Below are 10,588 nucleotides of genomic sequence, written 5' to 3'. Positions count from 1 at the left end.
AGTATTAGGTTTGTGAACATGTGATAGAGCTATATGTTCATAATTTTATAAATATATATTCATAATTATAGAGCTATATGTTCACAATTTTCGGTGTTCGTATTCCAAATTGTTGAACTCTGTATTCACAGATCACAGAACTAGAGAAATTATGAATCTACAGTATAGAAATTATGAATCTACAGTATAGAAATTATGAATCTATTGTATAGAAATTATGAATCTACTGTATAGAAATTATAGATCTACTATATTTAAATTATGAACCTTGGTTTAGAAATTATGAATCTACATTATAGAAATTATGAATCTACAGTATAGAAATTATGGAGGATAACGGTGCCACTAATGACATCGTTACTCAACCACATGAAAACGGCATCGTTTGGAACCGTGTCCACCTTGCAAGGTCGGCACAGTTCCACAACATAACAATTGGTGAAGTGGAGCAAATTATTCTGCGGACCTGAATTCAAAGATACTAATTTACATACTAAATGTTCACAATTTATTTTTTTAAAATATAATTCACAATTTGTGATGACCTTGTATTTTATTCACATATTCTTAGTCCGTCACCATTGTAATTGTCTTCTTTTACGAGTCATTCATGTTGGAAAGAATTCTTTAGTTACATTAAAGAGGTGAAGCATAAGATCATATTATATATATTGTTGAATCCACTATCCCAGCAAAGCAAATTAAACATAGTTTTAAAAATGTTAGGAACATATGTATTAAGATTTTGATGATACCAATGTAACTTAGATTGTAGATCCCTAACTTTTTAATCATTTCTCTTGTTACCTTCGTTCTAGATGAAAGGTGCCATAACTCACCATGTAATTCGTGTTAAGATAGTCAAACACACAAAACCGAGTTATGATCTTTTAGTTAGGACTTCTTGAACGAAAGAAGATCGGATGATTGAAGCAGAAGCTGCATCAGCAAGAGAATCTACCTCTCGGGTATGCAACAAAGGAGAGATGCTCCTTTACAGCCACCAACTCGGACGAAAGCAATCTTTCGTGAAGAGACGTTAAGTCTACGATCAGACTGCCAAGACAATTCATCTTCTCGTAATTCAAGAGGAATGTTGTCTCAGTTGATAAATCATCCTAGGAACAAGTTATCCTAAGGACAAGGAGCACATAAATCAAAGTGCATTAAATGCCATTGTACCTCTTTTCAGAGCTAGAAGACAAAACTTGCAGAAGTTCTTGCCACCAACGACTATATGGTACAACTGCATTAAATGGAGCATTAAATGCACCAAGCTCTCCGAACATTACCTACTGGTCCATAGGTTTGAAATACCATCTCCCTCCAACGGATAGATATTTTCTCCGCTATAAATACCCATCTTCTCCATTGAAGAAGGTGCTGGTTTTTTCATTCAATTGATCATACTCATACAAAAGCTCCTTATACAAGTTCACTCTTCCAAGCTTTTGAAAACCAGTGATTCAAGTTGTGAAGTTTCAAAGAGAGCCATCAGATTTCACCTTCACACCCTTGAAAGAAGTATTGCATCTTGTACACGTTGATCATCCATCATTCAACCAGTCAGTCAAGACTTCAACCTGTTGGAGAACCACGCAAATCCTTTTCCAACCCTCAACTCTAAAGAAGACGTTGATAAAGGCGGAGTAAACTCTAGGAGTTGAAAAACCTTCAAGTAGGGGTATAAATGAGCCGAGTCGCTCGTGAGCGGTTCTGTCAACGCTCGACTCGAACTCGGTCAAAATCGAGCTCGGCTCGAGCTCGAGCAGCTCGTGGATTAAACGAGCACGAGTCGAGCTTAGGTATTGTAGGCTCGTGGCTCGACGAGCCGCTCGCGAGGCTTATAATATATTATATAATATATAATATATATTATAATTATATTATATTTAGGAGTGAATTCCATTTTTGGTCCTACTGTTATAGGGGCGTTTCCAATTTTAGTCCACCTTAATTTTTTTTGCCACTTTATAACCACTATTATTGAATGTGTTCCACTTTTAGTCCCACCGTTAGTATTTCCATCAAGAGGCCGTGTAATCTAGGGATATTTTGACCTTTCTTCTCATCCAAGACTATGTTTGACTAAAAAAATGAGAACATTAAACCTAAAACCTAAGAAACCTCGCCGGCCCATGTTGGAACGAACGAAATGATGTAGCTTTGGCTTCCCATTCTCGTTGTTCGAAGAGCCATCTTCGAATATCGGAGGAGGAGGATGAAGCGCCTGGATTAAAAGAGAAGAGACAAACATAAAAAGACCAAAATACCCTTTGATTATACGGCCTCTTGACGGAAATATTAACGGTGGACTAAAAGTGGAACACATTCAATAACAGTGGTTGTAAAGTGGCAAAAAAAAATAAAGTGGACTGAAATTGGAAACGTCCCTATAATAGTAGGACCAAAAATGGAATTCACTCTATATTTAGTATATAAAAATAACAATTAGGGGAGGGAAATTAAAATAGTTTAATAATTATGTATGGATAAAAATCATAAAACAAAGTAGTTTAAATTTTAAATTAAACAGGTCAAATTCGAGATCAAAATTGAGCTCAAATTCGAGATCAAAACTGAGCTCAAATTCGAACCTAAACTCGAGCTCGAATTCGAGCCTGAACTCGAGCAGCTCGACAATTGCCGAGCTCGAGCTCGAGCATCAGTTCACAAGCTCGAGCTCGAGAAGTGCTATCATTAACGTGCTCGAGCATGAGCCTACCTAGGCTCGGGCTCGGCTCGGCTCGGCTCGTTTACACCCCTACCTTCAAGTAGTTGTCCGGCTTAGTGATTAAGGAAGCTAGCTTGACATAGTTTGTACTAGGAGTGATAGTGCAAACCTTCCACAAGTTGTGAAAGAAGAGTGGAGTAGGCACGGTTGGCCGAACCACTATAAAAATCTCCTCTCTCTCTCTTTACTTACATACTGTTTTACTTTCGAGCATTACATATCATAAGTCCTTAAACTGAAAGTTTTATAAGCATAAAACAGTGCAAAGCAATATTAAAATTCGTTCAACAAATCCGCTGCGTAATAACCCCGAAAGGAGTTATTTTCATAAAAATCGAATTGAGTCTATTCAACCCCCCCCCCCCCCCCCCACCCCTCTAGACTCTCATTTCGACCCTATCGGAACCAACAAAAAATCTTATATATAATCAAATAAAAAAAATCAAAAAATTCGAACAAGCCAAACAAAGAATCAAAGTCCTGAAAAAAGAGTGAAAAAACAAAGTAATAGATAAACAAAAAAGATTATAGAAAAACCATAACAATCTTTTAAAAAAAAAAAATACTATCATTTGAGCAATAGACAAAAAACTCATGCATATAATTATGTTTCCCAAAAAATCCAAGGCATATACATTAGACATGAAAGAGGTAAAACATAAGATTTGATTGTACAATGTTGGATCCATAGTCTCCCAATAAAAATCTTATACCATATATAATCATATCTTAAAAAAATAAAAGCAAAAAAGTTGAAACAACCAAATAAGGAATCAAAGTTTTGAGATGTTTTCCTTGGTGAGCCACTTCAAAAATACATATCTAAACTTTGATTCCTTGTTTGGTTGTTTCAACTTTTGCCTTTATTTTTTTTTAGATCTAATTATATGTAAGATTTTATAAAGCTAGCAGATTTTTTTATGAGAGACGGGGTATCCAGCACTGTAGAATCAGATCATTATGTTTTACCTCTTTCATGCGTAATGTATATGTCTTAGATTTTTTACTACAATTTAAGATACATTCTGTTCCAAAAGATAAGAACGAATTTAGACGGAGCCAACAACTAATATCCAACAACTACAAACATTTACTCCACATTCTAATTGGAGTAATTTTTAACCATGCTCATGAACAATCCTTTTTTGTTCAAGTCATATATTTATGAATGACATTGATGTGAATAGTAACTTTGAAAGTTGGTTTTAAAGTTGAGGGGGCCGGGGAATCTTTCACGCACCACTTGTCTTCAATTCCCAGTAGGCTTGAATTTGTTGTCCTGACTAGTTGGCTATCTGCTTTCTATATATCTGGCAAATTAAAAGGGGATTGCCGATTATCTCTGTATTGGATGTGAGGCCAGTCTAGCTAATTGAAGGCCTGGAGAATAAGACTAGAAATCATGGTGTACGTGGATGGAACTGATTTCAGTACCTATATTTATATACTTAATAGTCAATATACATTAGGCATGAAAGAGGTGAAACATAATATTAGATCCTACAATGTTGAATCTGCAATCCCACAACAAATCTAGCTTTGAAAAACAATCTTACATATAATCAAGTTTTAAAAAATAAAAGCAAAAAAATTGAATCAACTAGACAAGGAATCAAAGTCTAAAAAGAGTGAAAAACAAAGTTAGATAAACAGAAATATTATATTATAGCAAAATCGAAATTTTAACGAAAAATCTCATACATATAATCCTCCCCCAAAAAGAAAATGATAAAGAAGAAGAAAGAATACATATACATTAAACATGAAAGAGGTGACCCCATTTTACATTGTTGGATCCACAATTCTATGGAAAATCTAGCTTTAATTTAAAACAATCTTAGGTATAATCATATCTTTAAAAAATTAAAGTAAAACAAATTTGAAACAACCAGACAATGAATAAAAAAGATTATAGATCATATCAATCTAAAAAAAATCGCAATTCAAAGGATGAACAAAAAGATCTTTGACATATAATTCCTAAAAAAAATCTAAGACATTTACACTCAATATACATTAGACATGAAAGACGTGAAACATAGGATTATCTCTATACCTTTCACAATTTTTTTTATTATTAAAAAAATAAACGACCACCATACCTATGTGTTTAAGGGTAGATCTTAAAAGAAGTAGTTCTCTCCAACAAAAATGAACCAATCTGAGAACAAATCGAAGTCTAGAAAGATATTTTTGATATGTCTTATCAAGGTCGAAACAAAGATCAATCAAACATAAATGGGGTAAATGAATAACAAACAAAAGTTCAACCTTAGATGAGAAGGAGAACTCACATGACATTATCAAGCAAAGAATTGGAACAATGTTCTCTACATTATATTTTTGAGATTATTTACTCGTTGTGGTGAATACTGAAGTTTAGGCAACATTATATAGGAGAGAAATCTGTTGGATAACGTTACTAGTTTTTGCTGACATAAGCTCTTATGTAAAAAATTAGATTTTTAAGAAATCTGTTGGATAATGTTACTACTTTTTGTTGACATAAGCTCTTACGTCAAAAATTAGATCTTTAAGAAATCTGTTGGATAACGTTACCACTTTTTGCTGACATAAGCTCTTACGTCAAAAATTAGATCTTTAAGAAATCTGTTGGATAACGTTACTTCTTTTTGCTGACATAAGCTCTTACGTCAAAAATTAGATCTTTGTGAAATCTGTTGGATAACGTTACTACTTTTTGTTGACATAAGCTCTTACATAAAAAAATTAGATCTTTGAGAAACTTGTTGGATAACGTTACTACTTTTTGCTGACATAAGCTCTTACGTCAAAAATTAGATCTTTCGTATTTGGAAAAGTATCTCATTCCACAAGTTTATGGAAATTTCATAAAATGTATCAAAACTATTTCGCTTATTTTGGAAAATATTAAAATACTCTTTTTCAAACTAGTATTTTCGCATGTGCGATGCACTGGATAAATTTGTTGTAATATATTAAGAATATTTGAATCGATATATAATTATTTAAATTAAAACATCAAATATTATATAGTGCAAATTGCCGAGTCGGCCGATTTCATCCGATTTTGACCGATTTCGTCTGATTTGACCAATTTCGTCCGATGTCGTCTTTCATTAATTATTGATTTTAATATTATTATGACGTTATGACTTATAAATTATCATTATTTCATTTTGGATGTGTTATTTGATTGAATGTAGAAAACAACTTCATTAAAATTGTCAAACTACAAGTCTGTCACTATTTTTTTAAAATTTTTTTGGTGCCCGCCTAGACCGCCTCGGTGCTGGCCGACCGCCCGACTAGCGCCTAGCGCCTACTGCAACCATGAGTGCAATTAAAGATGTGATTTGGATCATTTATGTGTTTTAATGTTATCATTGCTTGAATTTGAGCAAATAATTGCTCAAATTAATAGCTAATGTGTAGATGTACGAATGCGGTGAACTTTGGAGATTTTATTTATCAATGTTTAATATTTTTTTTTTATAAATTAGGCAAATGTGCTCGTTCTCTAGCAACTCAGTTATAGGATTGGAATGAATTGCTATCTTAATTTATTTAATTTGTATATATGGAAGATATATTTTTTGTCTAGATATATAGACATAATATCAACGATTGTATTTACACATTATTGAAACCTTTTTGTAAACGACATTGGTAGTGGCAACACAATCTTGTCAATCATCGTTTAGAGCTAACACCTTCAGTCCATCAGGATGGGTGACTCGGGTGAAAATATATGATCGTAGAATATTAGTCAATTAGCGATCCTTTTATTTTCAGTCAATTATTAGTCAATTAGAAGATCAAATGCAGTGATATTTTTACCTATTTCTGTTCCATTTTTAATTGATGATGTATAATATTATTATTGAAATATTTCCGTTCCATTATTAATTTACCTTTATTATTGTTTAAAATATGCATTTACTATTTATGATGTAGAATATTATAATTGAAGTATTTCTGTCCAATTTTAGTTTCCGTTCCATTTTTAATTAAAATTCAATGATCTAACCATTTATTTTTTTCATATTAGTTAATTATGGATAATTTTTTATTTGCAGTCAACTATTAATATACATTTCCTTTTATATTTTCAATCAATTAGTAATATCATATTTATTTTCACCCAATTATTCTTTTTTTATTTTCAGTCAATTAGTCAATTAGCTAATTAGAATATCAGATGCAGTGATATTTTTACCCAATTTTCGTTCTATTTTAAATTGTTGATGTAGAATATTATTATTGAAATATTTCCGTTTCATTTTTTATTTTTGTTGCATTTTTAATTTACCTTTACTATTATTTAAATTATGCTTTTACTATTGATGATATAAAATATTATTATTGAAAATTTTCATTTTCATTTTGAAATTACCTTTACGTGTTGATGTAGAATATTATTATCGAAATATTTCCGTTCCATTTTTAATTTCTGTTTCATTGTTTAAAATTGTGAAAGATTTATGACATAATTGTGATTTGATGTGTTATATTGTGTAATATTATTGTGAAAAATTAAAATGCAATGATCTGACCATTTTCTTTTTCAAGTCAATTATGGATCATTTTTTATTTTCAGTCAATTATTAATATTCATTTTCTTTTTCAATTAACCTTATTTCTGTTCATTTTTCCATTTTTAATTTCCAGTCAATTATTACTATTCATTTCTTTTTCCAATTTACCTAATTTTCATTCTATTTTTAATTGATGATGTAGAATATTATTGTGAAATATTTTTGTTCTTTTTTTCCATTCTTTTTATTTTTTATTTTTAATTTACATTTACTATTTACTATTGTTTGGGCGGGAAATCAAGTAAATATGATTTTGTTTTTAATTATAGTATAGACAAATTACCATGTTGAAATAATATTACTATATTTAAATAATTCTTTATTCAATCGTAGCATATATGAATTGGTTATATTAACATAATATTACCATATTTAAATAATTTTTTATTCCGAATTATTTGCTAAATTAAAAATTATTAAATTATTAAAGTATACTTAATATAAATATTATGAATTATTTGCTTATAGAAAAATCTTTATTGAATTAGTTTATTAAATTAGTTTATTATAAACATCCAAAAATATAGCAATTATCCTTTCAAAAAAAATATTTAGCAATTACATCGATATTCAAAATAAACTTGCAAAAGTTGTAGAATTATCAATTATGTAATTACGGTGTAATATAATGCACCAATGATTTAATTACTGTGAATTATGAAATATTATAGTAGTCGTTACCAAAAATTGTACACAGTAATAACATACATAAGATTACCAATAATGTAATTATGTTATTAGCGAATTAATGTCTTTTATAAACGATAATACTATACATAATATTAGCATACATTATTCCCATAAATGAATGGAAGGTCATAAATAACAGCACCTGCCCAAGTTGAGGTTCCCATTCAACCAGTGGACAATAGCAAAATATTTTTGTCCCTCGAAATATGAAAAATGCTACAAAGTATAGGGTGATGCTTTCAGCAAATTAAAATTCATCATTTAAATATCTTTCTAAATTGAAGTGGTAAATGGTTCACAAAAAGGATGAGATTTTACAAGATTGTTAACATTATGGCAATTTTTATAATGCAAATGACTCAAAGCCATCCCATCTCTGCCATTCCGTTCAGTGAAGCAAAGCTTCCAGGCTGTCTCTGCTTCACATATAAGCCCCCCTTCGACAAAAAAACGATGCAATTTCCATATAAAAAAAGGGTGAATCAACGATTTGGTCCCTCACTTATTCGCGACTTGTTAATGTTGCCCCTGAATCACGTATTCATCGATTTAGTCCCCGAAAATAATTGTTTTTCGTCAAATCAGTCCCTAAGGCCGTATTCCGTCAAGTCTCAGGCGAGAGCTCCGATTTGTCCTGGGCATTTTCGTCATCTCAATTCGCTTTGTATATTCCTCTCTTAGTCTAAATTAGTCTCTTAGTCTGTTTGAACCAAAATCGCAGCCCTAACCCTAAACCCAACCAAATCCTAGCAAAATCATAAGCATTGGAGCAATTTCGAAGGCATTGGAGCAACAGCATGAGGAGTCGGAGGATTAATGGGTTTGATACTTCACTTCTTTCTACAACATGGTTCACAAAACCCAGCCTTTCTGCTTTGTCAGCAGTTAGAGGTGTTGCAGTAAGTGACACTTCACGAGCTTTGTTGGGCCCTATTACGCGTGAAAGCTTCTGAGATAGACCCCAGGAGGAAATATCCCAAACCTGCAGAAACAATAAGAGTGTCCATTGATAGATTGATCTAACATACATAAAACCATTCAACTTACTGTTATTTTTACACAAATGACTACAGAAGTTTTTTGCAACCATAAACCATTCATGGTAGGGGAGAACTATTTGTCTATTTCACCTATTAAATCATGTTATCTCCTGTTTGGAATTGGAAAACTGATATTGTAGCATATCATCAATTTGTATAGGACAGTGACAAGTCAAGGCAACATTGAAGCAGATAGATTGTGTTCTAGGACTAGCACTCAAGAAACAATTCCTAGAGATATTATAAGTACTCAATGCCTTAGCGGTTGGTATCCATCTTATTCAAAGTGGTCGGTCCAACCAAATACTGTGTGAGTACATTTAAAAGTGATAAAAATCTTACTCTTTTCAATCCCATAGGATAGGGTGAGTGATTAGGTGTGGGGGTGAATGGGGTAGGTTTGTTCAAGGGACAGTATCTACTAGGAGATGCAGAGAGCTTTGGGGATGCTCTGAACAAACTAAAGCCATCTAAAAATTGATCAAATTGGTCTAACCCAGGAATGATCGATCACAGAGACAAATCCAAAGCAAAGGCATTTTACAAAATATTTTTAACATCAGCATTAGGATTCAAATTGTAACATCAAGCATCCAAATTGAGCTAATTTGACAAAACTAAGAATGAGAGACAAACATGAAAGCGGGTAATTTGCATATTATAACACAACATAGTGCAAGCAACTATAACTAGAAAAAAGAATCTAAGATGAAACCTTGCATGAGTATCCATGAACTTAGCATCGTTGGAAGCAACCAATATGTCGCAAGCGAGGGCGATCTCAAAGCCAGCAGTGACAGCAAAGCCGGCAATTGCTCCGATGATGGGTTTAGGGCAGAGTTGCATCTGGGCCACAGGGTCAGCCTCAACGTCCTTGACGTCACCTTTGAAAGCATCCTCAGCGGCTGTCAAGTCGACTCCGGAGCAGAAAGAAGCGCCGGAGGCGGTGAGAATGATGACCCGAACCGATTTGTCTGCGCTCAGAGACTTAAAACCTTGAGCTAGATCCGCCATCATGGCCTTCGTTAAGGAGTTGAGCGACTTAGGTCCCGAATTGAAATGACGAAAATGCCCAGGGCAAATCGGAGCTCTCGCCTGAGACTTGACGGAATACGGCCATAGGGACTGATTTGACGAAAAACAATTATTTTCGGGGACTAAACCGATGAATACGTGATTCAGGGGCAACATTGACAAGTCGCGAATAAGTGAGGGACCAAATCGTTGATTCACCCTAAAAAAAAAAAACCAACGCTTCATCTACATTCCTAAGTTTTTGGTGAACAATGATACAACGCAAATCTCACATCTCTGCTCCATTTTTTCCCCATGAAAGGCTCGCAAAATTTCCCACATCGGAATCAGATAAGGAATATTTTTTCTTAATAAGTCCGTAGGTAGAAGCTTTGTTCGCTGGGCTTGGTAGCACAAGTCTATAACCCAAGTGGGAGCATTAAGATGGTGGAATAATTGGGTTTACCTTGAAGGCTGGGCTTGAGGTGCTATCTACTGGCCTGCCCGTTCCAAGTGGTGAGTCCGGCTGT

The 10,588-nt window shown here is 33.2% G+C and overlaps 1 pseudogene; it reads right to left on the bottom strand.

The window, feature by feature from the left end:
• Positions 1-8,671: 8,671 nt before the first annotated feature.
• On the bottom strand, positions 8,672-10,364 carry LOC109172189 (annotated as a pseudogene).
• Positions 10,365-10,588: the final 224 nt, after the last annotated feature.

The sequence above is a fragment of the Ipomoea nil genome, unplaced genomic scaffold, assembly GCF_001879475.1.
Source record: "Ipomoea nil cultivar Tokyo-kokei standard unplaced genomic scaffold, Asagao_1.1 scaffold0415, whole genome shotgun sequence".
NCBI classification, from domain to species: Eukaryota; Viridiplantae; Streptophyta; class Magnoliopsida; order Solanales; family Convolvulaceae; genus Ipomoea; species Ipomoea nil.
This window is presented reverse-complemented; position numbering and strand designations above follow the sequence as displayed.